This window comes from Lissotriton helveticus, chromosome 12 (genome assembly GCF_964261635.1).
Source record: "Lissotriton helveticus chromosome 12, aLisHel1.1, whole genome shotgun sequence".
NCBI classification, from domain to species: Eukaryota; Metazoa; Chordata; class Amphibia; order Caudata; family Salamandridae; genus Lissotriton; species Lissotriton helveticus.
This window is the reverse complement of record NC_136073.1, coordinates 316,590,322-316,604,131: the sequence shown is the minus strand read 5'-3', so window position 1 is coordinate 316,604,131 and position 13,810 is coordinate 316,590,322. Positions and strand designations below refer to the sequence as shown.

Here is a 13,810-nt window from a genome sequence, read left to right as displayed (position 1 = left end):
GGCAGAATGCCCACTCCGGTACCCACGTGGAGGCTTCACCCCTGTCTCCTGGAGGATGAGGAATTTTATGATACCTTGGCCAAAATCATGGATACCTACTTCACACACAATACTAACATAGCCATTCACCACTCTTAGAGTGGGAAGCATTCAAGGTGGTACGGAGATGAACATCAATTAGCTTGACTGTGGGAGCTGTTACCAGGAGCTGATACGTGTGAAGACAGTGTTGGGAGTATTGGAGTAGGCTGCAGTGGTAGATGTGACGAGAGCAGCAGAGCACCAGGAGGCTCGGATTGCGAGCTTCTAGAGCGTCTCTGCGTTATTGATTAGCGATCATACGTGCAAAAAACACATACAGAAGCTGACAAATCTGGCACTTTGTTTGCTCAGATGATTAGTGACATATTTACACTATCCTCACACCGTAGATGGCCCACGTTACCACCCAAGTAGTGATAAACCAGGCCATCCACAATTGGCTCTTCCTCTTCTTCAGTTGGTCCCAAGGCGATGTGTGCTTTTTAAGATTACTTAAATCTGCCACAAGTTCCTTCTGCAGATAGGGAGGCCCTAGCGGCCCCACTATCTACCAAAGAAATCTGGGAAGCCATTAAGGAACTCCCTTCAACAAAACCCTGGGAACAGATGGGTTACCAGTGGAATTATATGCCACCATTTATAATCAACTTGTGCCACAGCTGAAACATTTATATACTTCCTCCTTGGAGAGAGGTGGGTTGCCACCCACCAAGGGACAAGCTCTGGTGACCTTACTGAAACACAGGAGGTTACCCACTGACATGGCATCATGTAGGCCCTTTATCGCTACTAAACCCTGAGTACAAAATACTAAGTGAAGTGCCTGGCTCATTGACTTCTACCCTTACTTCCCAAACTCATCCATGTGGATCAATGCAGATTTGTTCCTGGCCACAGCACATCTCTAAATATACGCAGACTATACCATGTCATGGATGCGTTCTCAGGTCACACTCAGTGAACGGACTGACTTTCTCCAGATCTCCGCCAGAAGTTTGGAACCTTAAGTTGGGACTATATGCTAGCTCCCTTTGCTGTTTTGGCCTCCCCTCTAATTATATACGTTGGGTTGAACTGCTGTACAGCTCATTCATGGCACGGGCAGGAACAGTGGTACACATCTCAGATGCTTTCCCCGTTCTCCGAGGCACTAGGCTGGGTTTCCTGCTCTACCAAATGTTATTTGGGATTGCACTAGTACCCTAGCACAGAAGCTCCAACAAGACACTTGTGACTTGGGATTCTCTATTGGGCATAGAATTCACACACTGTCTCTATAAGTAGACAACATAATATTGTACTTCAAGGATCTACGGGAGAACCTACACACAGTAGCTCAGACAGTTACACTCTTCAAGTCTCTCTCAGGGTTTGCCTTCAACACTGATAAGTTCTACACTTTTTTCTTTGTTGATACGCCCTCGCCCAACTGTCCCCTTTAGAGATAAGCTGATCCTGGTGGCACCCCCTACATTCAGAAATCTGAAGATACTGAGAGACACAGGATCTACTGGAAGGGAATCACTAGAAGTCGATCACCTCCCTCCAGTCTCAGTTGCCTTTTGGATCCCAGTCCTGCTTTCAGAGGCCGCCAAGCCATATATAAGAAGGTAATGCTTCCACGCCTTCTCTACTTCTTTGTAAATTTACCAGTAGTAATACCAGCTCTATATTTCAAAACCCTGAATACTCTCCTGATAGATCTGGTTTGGGGTCATGGTAGAAGACACATTAGTCTTGTTAAGCTGCCGCTGCCATCAGATGGAGGAGGGAGGGTGGCACCAGACTTTTAATCTTATTACCTTGCAGGCCAGTTACAATGGTTCTCCAATTGCCAGGCCGGCCGCAGTCTTAATGAAATAGATTACACTCAACGCATGATCACACAGTAAATTACTCTGCCCTAGCCCACCCCCCTCCCAAAAGCCCTATTATTGCTAAGAGTTGCTCTCACACACTGGAAAGCAGCCATGAGATATACTGTCTCCTCCACCCCTAATATACCTTTGTTGGACCTACCTACAATGGCTGGTACGCTGAGACAGTGGCGACTACATGCATGGGAACTGAAAGGAGTGACTACGGTGGGGGCACCGTTTTAGGGTTGGCACACAGTTGAGACACACAGACTTTATAAACGAGCAGGGTCTTGCGGACTCATTGTTCCTAAAACATGTGAATATCATATACATCCGGCAACACTGGTCCCCTGATGGGATAGAACCACCCACACACTAATTCATACAGTCACTACATATAATGGGCCATGGCAGGCATTTGAAATGGTGACTTTACCGAGGACTTCATACGCATCTAGCGCCTTCTCTGGCTCCTTTGAAGACCCAGTAGGAGATGGACATGGGTAGAAAGTTCAGAGATAAGGAATGGACCTTTATCCTTTAATTCCCCAAGAATATTTCCTGCAACTCTACATTCAAACTTATAAAATACTCTATTCTGCATTGCGCATGCCTTAAACCACATAAGCTCCATACCATCTTCCCCAATGTTACCTCAGCATGCCCAATATGCTCTGAACAGGATGCTGACCTGATGCATATGCTTTGGGCTTATCTCACAATCTCCTTATATTGGGCTCACATTGGTGCCATACTTAAGGAGGTAATGGGCGGGACCAACTGGCGTTCAGCTGAGAGCTGTATTCTGGATCTCTACCCACGTCCCAAAAATATTAGGGTAGGGGCACAATTTGCACACCTGCTGCTCCTTTGGCAAAGCACCTACTGATCAAGATGTGGAAATCGACAACACCTCCAATGTTGTTTCCCAGGAGCTATGTAGTAATATCTCAGATTTCTTCTATAAAAAAATAGATGATATCTATCTAGCTCTACAATCACAGAGGATCTCTCTGAGTGAGGTGAACTCCTCTAGAATTAAACTTCTTGAATCCTGGGAGATTGTTGCCCCTCAGACCTTTAATCGGTTCCCTGCACTCTCCCTGGAGGGACTCAATCTCCTCCTAGATAAAACAAAATCAGCTTCTCCTCTGGACCCGGTTCCTTTGAAAATACTCAAGGAATGTAGGGATATCATTCTTCCTCCGATGTTGGAAATAATGAATGGAGCCATGGAACAGGGTAGTTTCCCTGCAGCATGGAAGAGAGCTGCAGTAAAACCCCTCCTCAAAAAGCCTACATTGGATCCGGGTGTACTGAAGAACTTCAGGCCAATATCCCTTCTGCCGGCCCCTGCTAAGATGTTGGAGGCCCACCTGAATTTCCATCTTTCCAACTTCCTTGACTCCTCAGGGTTCTTGGATGGGTCCCAACATGGCTTTAGAAAGCTTCACAGCACGGAGTCTGCTTTGACCAAGGTCACGGATAACATCCGCCGGAAGGTGGATCTGGGTCAATCCACCGTGCTAGTCCTGCTGGATCTTACAGCAGCTTTTGATACCCTGTCTCCCTCTACTTTAACATCTAGGTTAAGGGAGGCAGGGGTAGCAGGACCGGCCCTTAGTCTCCTGAGCTCTTTCCTTCATCAACGAGAGCAGCGTGTAACGCTTGGAGACTTCCTCTCCCCTGCAAAGTCTTTGCAATGTGGGGTGCCACAAGGGTCGGCCCTGAGTCCGACCCTGTTTAATATCTATGTGGCCCCCCTTGCAAGACTAGTAAGATCTCAGGGGATGGAAGTAGTGTCGTATGCTGACGACACGCAGATTATGGTGTCCCTGACCCACCCTGTGAATGTCGCCGCGTCCAACTTTAGGTCCTGCATGCAACTTGTTGCAGAGTGGATGATTCTCAACTCCCTAAAGTTGAACGGCGACAAGACAGAAGTCCTGGTCTTTGGTAAAGACCAGGGCCTATGGTCAGGTGAGTGGTGGCCTTCATCCTTGGGCATCTGCCCCACTCCGACACAATCTGCTAGGAATCTTGGCGTCATTTTTGACACCCGGCTCTCCATGGAACTCCAGGTCAATAGGACCGTGGCCACCTGTTGGGGTGTCATTAGGACTCTTAAAAGAATTGTCCACTATCTTTCCCCTCAGGCACGTAAGCAGGTTGCTACCGCCCTTGTTGGTTCACGGCTCGATTATTGCAATTCTCTCTACGCCGGGATCAACAAGGGCCTCCTGCAGCGCCTGCAGGTCGTACAGAATGCGGCGGCGCGTTTTGTACTGGCCCTGCCCTGGCTGTCATCTATGACCTTGGCCAGGAAGAGTCTCCACTGGCTCCCTATTCCTTCCAGAGTTTTGTTCAAACTTCTTTGCCTCACGTACCGTGCCTTGATGGCAGGTCCGACTGATGCTCTGGGATCCTTGCTCACGAGGTACGTTCCGAACAGATGCCTACGCTCTCTAGAGCTAAACCAACTGGTGGTCCCACGCGCTAAGAAGGTTAGATGGGGGAGCAAGGCCTTCTCCATTCTTGCACCCCAGTTATGGAACACTCTCCCCCTGGAGATCAAATTACAGCCTTCCCTTGATCTCTTCAGGAAAGCGTTGAAAACCTGGTATTTCATTAAAGCATATCAGTAAGCTCTTGTTCCTGACTGCACGTGCTAGGTTTTTGAGTTAGGCGCCTTGACGCCCACTGGGCATAGCTGCGCATTATAAAAGCCATTTCATTCATTCATTCATTCCCTATGGAGGGAGGAGTTTGGCAGAGAGCGACGTTCTTTACTTTGAAGAATACCGCAGATTGCAGAAGCGAACGATTGCAATGGACTGGGACACATTGCTGGAATCCTTTAAGGCCCTTGAATTGCCTCCTACTTGAATACTGTTATTTGCTAATGGAAGGACTGCTATGATACCCTAGATGTGTGACAGGTTGGGCCCGCCACATGTCCCGGATGGGCAGCCGCGGCTGAGACCCACGTTTGTCTGCTTGAATGTCGAAATAGATTGTGGAGTCTTATTGCCTGTCGCTGTTCTTGTTAATTACTGAACCAAAGGGTACATCTGCTAATTGACCTACTTGCCACCTATTGTGCTGAAACAAGACATGCTTTAACAGATGGATGGTTATATTACGGGGAGGGGGATTGTTATGTTAGAAAATTGGTTATCACCACATACTTCTGGGGAACATATTGTTGGACAATCACCTTGGATCATACCTATAACGTGTATACACTAGACTGACTTGTAAGGACTGAGTATTAATTTATGTTTATTCATGATATGATTGATGGAATGTCAATTCTAACAGCTATGTCTTTGGAAGATTGTGAGGAAAAACCCCCCAAAAAGAATAAGAACGATTCACATTGATTGAAACTGGCTGCATGTTCTAACACACCACATGTTTTTGGGCAAGAGTAAACCTCAAGGACACATGCAAAATGCACACAACAATCTCTTCAATGAAAAATATGCAATATAAAAAATAAAGGTTTATTAATAATATTGATCATAAAATACACTCATCACAATAAATTAAAATACTAATTTAAAGTAATGCTGCTCGAGAATGCATCAATATGTATAGCTAATATTAAGCTTTATGCCTCAAAATCGACTTGGAGATCTAGGTACTAGCCTCATTGGGACAACATAATTTTTCGTTTAAAGTCTTCAGTGGACAGAACATTGATGACTGAGCATCAATTACAGCTTGTATGCATCTAGCCGTTCTTTGTCCAGATTTTGATGTTAAAATGTCAGCATGTCTCACCAATTACGGCCACCGTCCGAGGACAGAAAAATGACATACAAATTTCGGTTTCAATCCTTAATCCTTCAAATCAATCATACGAAGGGTGTATTGTCCATATCATTTATAAACTGACCTATCTTGCAGGCAGGCACACTGAGTGTGGGATGCTGAATGAAAGATGTGGCAACATATTCAACGGGTGGCAGCTGTATGCAGAACTTGCACTCCAAAAAGTGAATGTCTAAATTTAGCATTAACAGTAGCCTCAGTTTATGAGTCACTTTTTCACAGTTACCCACCTTTCTGTGGATCTTATTTTTACTAATATCATGGCTCTGTGCCCTAAAGCACTGCTAATCAGTTCCACAGTGTGTGTGCGTTCTGGCCCTAAAAGGGTATTGTCAAAATTGGTTTAACTCGATTTGTCAAATTAAGTTTCATGTAACGCTGTGGTAATGTCACAGAAATGACAGTAGTGGCATAGAAGCTAAAATCAATGTTGACTGTAGTGTGTATTTACACCAGCCACATATATGACCAAAATATATGGCTGTCAGTAACACCACTGTTTTCTGGCTCAGTTGTAGGCTAAAAGCATTGCAGTGATACTTGCAAAAGGTGTATTTACCAGATACAAACGCCTTTCTTAATTTCTTGATAAACCACACATAGAGGACGAGTTGAAAGCTTAAAGGACTGAGTGCTTAACATAAAATAAAAGGCATACTACATATTTGAACTAGTGTTCCCTTACAGTGACTAAAAGACCAAAAGCTTTTTTTCAATGTGTAGGTGCAGCTAGATACTTCATAAACTAGCTTTAGTAAAATTGAAACTCTTAATTATAAATTGCTATATTTGCCTGTCAAAATACTAATAAATAACTATTTTTTTAATTTGTTCTAAAAATCTAGTTTTCTGAAAGAAGATTTTTGATAACTTTAGGGAAAGTAACTTAAAACAATATACTTTGCTATCTGAGCCAAAACTGTCTTAGAACCAATTCTGGTACTCATCTGTCCTCCAGAGGTCCCTACACATTCCTAGCTATTAATAATAACTTTTCCCCCAGATGATAACTGCTGAGCTTCTGGCCCAAGAAGGCAGGGGTGTCAATATACTGGCCACTTACTAAATGAAGGTGACAGTGTCTACTTTCATTTACTCCCAGGCCTCTTGTAGATTCTTTGACTCCAGTACTTGCAGGGCAAAATAACAGTTATTGGCCCTGCTAGAGGGAGAATATGCCATCTAAATAGGGGAGTGAGTTAGGGATAACTCAAGGTCCTTGCGAATGAATAGGTGTTTAGTCTTTTTAGATTTAAGGTTTTAGGGGAATGTTTACAATAAGGGGGAGAGGAAGTGCTGCAAAAAGAAGTGCCATTAGGGCCATAGAGCACATCAGATTGAGTGGGAAGAATTCTGCAATCACTGGCAAGGAAAGAATGGCACCTCACCACTACCTCATCAGCACATGCTTGGACCTAGGAAGATCACATCTAAAAGAGGCCAGGCTGGAAGAAAGAAGGTTCAAGGACTCTTGACTGCTGCTAGCATCCAGGGAGCCGGAACTGTTGGCCTAGGTCAAGTGGATGACCCCCTGTCGATTTGACTGTTCAAAGGACACAAAACGCAGGAGGACTCTTGACTGAAGTAAGCCCAGGTAACCACTGAGGTCTGGAATCTTTAGGAGCTCTTGCTGTGCCACCTGGCTAAAAGTAAAAAGGCACTATAATGCGGACAATGCTGGCTATGTCATAGTGCTTTCTTTTTCTTCAAGCAATGTTGCTAAGCAGATCTACTGCAGTGCAACATTAAAAAACATTGACAAAGCCATTATGCATAGGCGACACCGATTGGCTTTGCCAGTGCTTGTTTTGAATCAGACCCATACCTCACAATGTTGCAAACCTTAAACAGTGGGGCATTTAATATACAAATGTTGGTGGTTCTTGAATCATTTATTGGCATGTAGTAAGCTGCAAAACAGAAAGGATTGCATTTTCTGTAATGTAACAGAAAAGAATACATTTTGGCGGATTAGAACAGAAAATATTAGAACAGAAAAGATAGCATTTTGGTTGAATTTTCGGAGAGTCTCTTGAAGAAAAGACAGTCTATGCATTGCACATCAGTCAGAACCAAATAGAATTATCCTCCAAGGATACACCATCTCCCGCAAATGCATAGCACTGAAACTTGAAACTCATTGTTCCATAACTGAAAAACAATTTAAAATTAACACATTTTATCATTAAAATAATTATCAAGGATTATTAAATGAATCTTTTGGGAACAAACTACATGCATATGAAAATAAATTAAATAAAAAACTAGAACGATATGGAATAAAATGACCGAATATTGTTTAAGGGTTTCCTATGTTTTTGCCAGTCAGTACAAATAGAAAAAGGAGAGCGTAAGGAAAGGGCTTTGCCGTTGTACACTTGAATATCATGTATCAAGCGTGGGCTGTTTCATACACAGGGCCTGATTACGGGTTTGGCGGCCCGACCAGCATCAGATTCACGCCGCCAACTAAGTGGTCCGCTCCCCGTATTCAGATGTTGTTGGATTTCAGAATGAAAGACCTCCGGACCATAGTTAACACCAGCAGCCATTCGCCGACTGCCGGTGCGGTGGTCGGGAGAAAGCACCTGCCATAGGATGGTACAGAGAAGTTACTCTGCTGTCCAAATTACAAGGTTGCTTTCCGGCAAGCCAATCGTGGCGGTGGGACCGCCTGTTTCGAGTTGTCGAAAATCAAGGTTTTGGGGTGCATACTCACCCATTTCCATTTTTTCCCTTTAGTCTCCGGCATGGATCACTTCCTCAAGGTCCCACCTTCACAGCAGCCTTTTGACCCTAAAGAAATCGACCCTTTTGGCACTGAAATCAAAGTAAGTCCGTTTTGCACTATTTACCCATTGACTGGACTGGACTGGGCACAGACGGTCCAGACTCCAGCAATAGGCAGTAGGCATTTTTTTGACGTGATATGCATATGTGTACATTCAACAGTTGTGCTGTCATAGTATACACACACGCATCAAGAAATATGAAACATCATTCACTGTCATCAGAAAGACCTGCCGCCGGCCCATCAGTGACATAGTATCACAGCGGGGCGAACCGCTGCCGCACGGTCTTCTTTGGACCACTGCCGTGGTGGCACGGTGGTTAGACTGCTGAAGTCGTTATCAGGCCCAAAGTGCCCTATAGGTACAGTGGGTGTGCTCACCTGCTTTTTGTACCGGTAGGGCACTGTGTTATTAGAGAAAGAGGAAATGGATGCTTCTGCCATTTTGTATTTACTTCTTTAAAACATTTCTAAAGTGCATCTGTCACCTAACAGATATCCTGGCACTATTGTAACAGTTTGAGGGCAGGAAAGAGCGGTCCCGTATTGTGATGATTTCAAGCCATACTGAACCACTTCAGAGTCACAAAGGAGAGAGCCACGATTTAAGACACTTTCTGAATTGCAATAGGTTAAAGGCTAGCCTCAGGGTATCTGGCAATTCATTCCAGAGTCAGGCTCCTTCAGTAGACAAAGCTCCTCCTCCTTGTCTCGCTCTTCTATATCTGGCCATGTGTGCCAGCTTAGCTTAAGAGGAGAAAAGGCTCCTCCCTGGGACATACCATTTGATCTATTTTGCAATGGGGCCAGGCCGATACCATGCAAACATTTAAAAACAATACAAAGAGACTTAAATTGTATTTTTTGTTTCAGAAGAAGCCCGTGTAGGTCTTTCAATGTTAGCAAAACTATGGTCCTTCTTGTCCTGTTAAGTGACAGTCTGGCTGCTGCTGCTTGGACCCTCTGCAGTCTTCTTATCAGGTCATCTGGAGTCCCAAGCAGTAAAGCGTTGCAGTGGTCCAGGCGGTTCAGGATCATACTGCGAACTACCAGGGCTCTTGACATGTTAGGTAGCAGAGGCAGAATCTTACATACTGCTTTTAATGAAGCAAAGCAGGTGCATACTATCTTGTTGACATGTCATTCTAGATTAAGATTCTTGTCAAAGGAGATTTCCAGATTTTTGACTGCCTCCGAAGGTGACAAAGTCTTTTCGGGCCAGAAATCGTATTGTAGCAAGGGTGGAATTTTATTTGTCAGACAACATAAGAACTCAGTCTAATCTCCCTTTAACTTCAGGAAGTTAGATTTGAGCCAGTTGGTCAGTATGTCATTTATGCAATTGTGAAATCCATTTGGTGTCCTCGAAGGATCCTCTTCTAATGACCGAATTAGCTGAGTATCATCCGTGTAGTTACCAGGCTGATCACATGAGATTTAATAAGTGAGATCAAAGGCTCATATAGATATTGAAAAGTATAGGGCTGATTGATGAGCCCTTTGGGACACCGTGATTAACAGACCTAAACTCAGAGTAGAAAGGGGGGAGTGACACTGCCTACCTGCCAGATATCAATGCAGCCATTTTGATTCTGAACACTTCATTCCAATGGATGATAACCTATTCAGAAGTGTATTATGATTCACCGTATCGAAAGCGGCAGAAAGATCTAACAAGATCAGTACCACTGAGTTACCATTGTCTACACACATTCTAAGTTCATCCATAATGGTGAGTAATGCTGTTTCAGTCCAGTGGCCAGGTCGAAACCCCAATTGCTCTTTCTGTAAGATCTGGTTCGTTTCTAGATACTGATTTCTGCAGGATAATGAAGGAAAGAATTAGGTCTGTAAATACTTGGAATCCTATGATCTAGAAAGGCCTTCCTTATCAGAGATGTGATTAGAGCTTTTTTCCAAGCTGTTGGGTCCTTCCCCTTACTTAGGGATTGGCTACATATATGGGAGAGTATCATGTGCCAGTTAGTTCCAAACATTTCAAGGGATAGGATCCAGCAGTGCCCTTCCTTAATATGGAACATGCCAGGCATAGCTGTGCAAGTTGTGATCCGAAGGGGGGTGCCCTCATCATGGGGTCAAGGACACTCATAAATTTCGAAAAAGCATGTGAATTCAGAATAACCAGGAGCACTCAGCAGGATTGCTGTTCTCTCCAATTTTGTGTGTGATTTTCTTGACCCTTGCCAAAGATTTTTTTTTTATTCTTGTAAACAGATAAAATAGATTTTCGATTGGCTTTGGATAAAATTCAGAATATTACTGATATAAAATAAGTAATTTTAAAACCAATATTTTTCTGTTTAATAACTCTCTTGAGGTTTTGCCCCACTTCTAAAGGCTAATTGTTGGGCTAAAAAACCTTGATATATTTAGGGATCACTGTTTCAGAATACTACAAAGAAAGTATGTCTCCTTGTTTCAGATTGCAGTCTCTGCCCCTCCTTTTAGAACATAGGGTGTCTTTAGTTAAAATGCAAAAATTGCCAGGGTTTTATATTTTTATTTTTAAACATCCTTAAAAGTTAACATTTAGGTTTTTCTGACAAGTTGAGGCAATTCTGCAAACTTTCATTTGGAATCACACAGGATTGATCAATAAGTTTGGAAAACTGACAGTGTGTAAAGAAGGAGTATTAGCACTGCCTAAAATGAAAGAATGGTGAATTCACAATTTAACCAGGTTTCATTGTTATTCTCTAAACCGATTTTATGACATTTCCAGAATGATGATCATTAAATTGAGTTCCAATGTCAAAGATTCCTTGATACTCCTAAAAAAAGTTTTGCGTTTAAAACCATGAACATTTTGATGTAGAAAAAAATCTATTTTCCTCAATTTCAAGTTCCCTCTTATTCATACAAGCATGACCGTGCAATATTGATGATTACTATAGCTCAATTTAAACATGTTCACAATTATAAAGGGGAATAATATTGTCTATAACTTTATAAGGGATGTTCTGCACATATTTGAGATGGATCTCATAGCACCAAATCAGAATGCAATGCTCTGACAATAGAGTGTGGTTTTGGTTGTCATTTCAACACCTGAAAACCTGTTTAAAACCTACTCTAAAAAGCGACTAAAGATTTGGTAAAATTTCTATTTTCGGACCATCAATCCAGATTAGGTATAAGTCGATGTTATAAAAAGATGAAAGAAGGAATTTAAGATCAATGTACTACGAGCCATGCTTAAAAAATGGTAAGAAGGGTTGCGGGACACTGTGCAAATGCACAGGGAGATGTCGTTATTTAACAATGAGTCTATTCTGGGTAATATTTGAGATGTAATGATATATATGCAAAGTCATCAAATGAAGTTTTACATCAGACCAGATACCTTGTTGATCTTGCCTGGATGGGTCTTACAGGTGAAACATATTTATTTTTATTAAAATGCTTATTGCTAGATCACTTATGACTCCTCATTGGAATGCAGATCAGGCCCCAAGCTATCAGAATTGGTATGTAATGTTTAAAGTATAAAAAGTTAGTATTTCAACGCGCCAAAAGGATTGGTTTGAATAAGACATTTTTGAAGATATGAACATATTTACCTGATTAATGAATTGCAATGCTCATTGAGCATTATCAAGATGAATGTTTCTATATAGTTATAGTCAAAATTGTACCTTTTTCTATTTCAAGAGAATTTGTATATTGAAAGGTATGATATATGATTATTTTTCCTTTATCATACCCCCAATTAAAAATGGGCACAGATATGCTACTGAAATGTGAACCGTGGGATCGTATACATATTTAATATCAGAGGTGAAAGTGAGGGTCATTCTGGCACACCATGTCAGGCTTCTTATAGTTATTTTCTTTCTTTATAGTTTTAGTATGACACTAGTAATTCCTGAAAACTATACTTACAAAGAAGGAGCACCTCAGTATATATAAAAGATATGCAAACGTTTCCGGTTGGAGTAACTACCTTAAACTTTGTCATGATACAGTGTCTTGCAAAAGAGAAGTTACAGTTTGGACTTGACTTCAAGATAACCAGCAATGTTTGCATCCTGTCATTCCCAATTATTAGCAAGCTGTATGTTTGTGCTAAAATTCTAATACCATGTGCATGACATTCCATGCATAGTCCAATTTAAGAATCCTTATTCCCTCACAGTAACCCTTAATATGAAGTAACAACACCAGTATTAGAAAACTTCAGATAACAATTCTGAATAATAGTTCATAGTTCGCTTCTACCAACAAACACACTTTTTAAAAATACTACTCTTCCCAATGCCCATCAGTACAAATCCGTGGGAAGCAATAGCTCTTGGGAAGGGAAGATTGAGATCGATGTAGTATGATCAGATTCTGGAAGAGATTGGAAGACCCAGAAAGTAAAAAAGTAGCGTACTGGTGTCGTAAAGAAATTCAGAAAAGTGAGCTAAAATGGGCAAAGGCCACTAGGGAAAAACTGAAGGGAATCTGTAATTCGTTAGAGATCGGCTTGGACTTGGGAACCTATCAAATCCAAAGTACCAAAGGTGACCTGAAGCAAAGGGGTAAAGAAGTCTCCAAAGTGCTTGATATAGGTAATCTAACAAAGAAAAAATCAGTTGCGCATATGCTAAATGCTTGGTCTCAAGAAAACTGGTTCCCCTACCTTGATAGATTACCCAATCGTGGACTCAGGCAAGAGATCCTGAGGCTTAGAATTGGGATAAACCCATGGATAATAAATATAGACCTTAAATTAAAAATGTTAGATCTGGATGGTCGCTGCAGGTGCAATCTGGGAACTAAGGTAGACCTGCTGCATATTATGTTGGATTGTCTGACACTCCTAGAACATAGGAAACTTTGGCTGCGCCCAATTTTTATAAGATATGATGTAAAAACAAGATCGCAGGCAGCCAGCCTTTTAACAGAAATCCCCTATATTGACGTTGTAATTGCCCTCGGGAAATTTATAAAGGCGGCTCTGAGCGCATCGAGAACCAAAGAATAATATGTAGTACTGTATGGTTTTAGTGGAATGAATTCATCGGAGTAGTAAACATGTGAATAGGTTTTAATATACAAAATAAGTTTTAACATAAGTGTGAATTTTATTGAATTTTGTATTTTTGATAAATGGTGTGTAGAATCTTTTAATGGACAAGTTTTAAAATAAGTGTATGAATTTATGGTACATACTCCATTCTGTGTTATGTTCACTGCATTGTTTAAAGACTATGGTCATAATAAACATATATTTTGACTTGACTTGACTTGATGTAGTATGGTCCTAACTACAGCA

General features: G+C 41.9%; 1 protein-coding gene across 1 annotated transcript in view; it reads left to right on the top strand.

Moving 5' to 3' along the window:
• Positions 1-13,810, top strand: part of LOC144798478 (chromodomain Y-like protein 2) — a 593,287-nt gene that overhangs the window by 510,721 nt on the left and 68,756 nt on the right. The gene's annotated exons all lie outside the window — the stretch shown is intronic.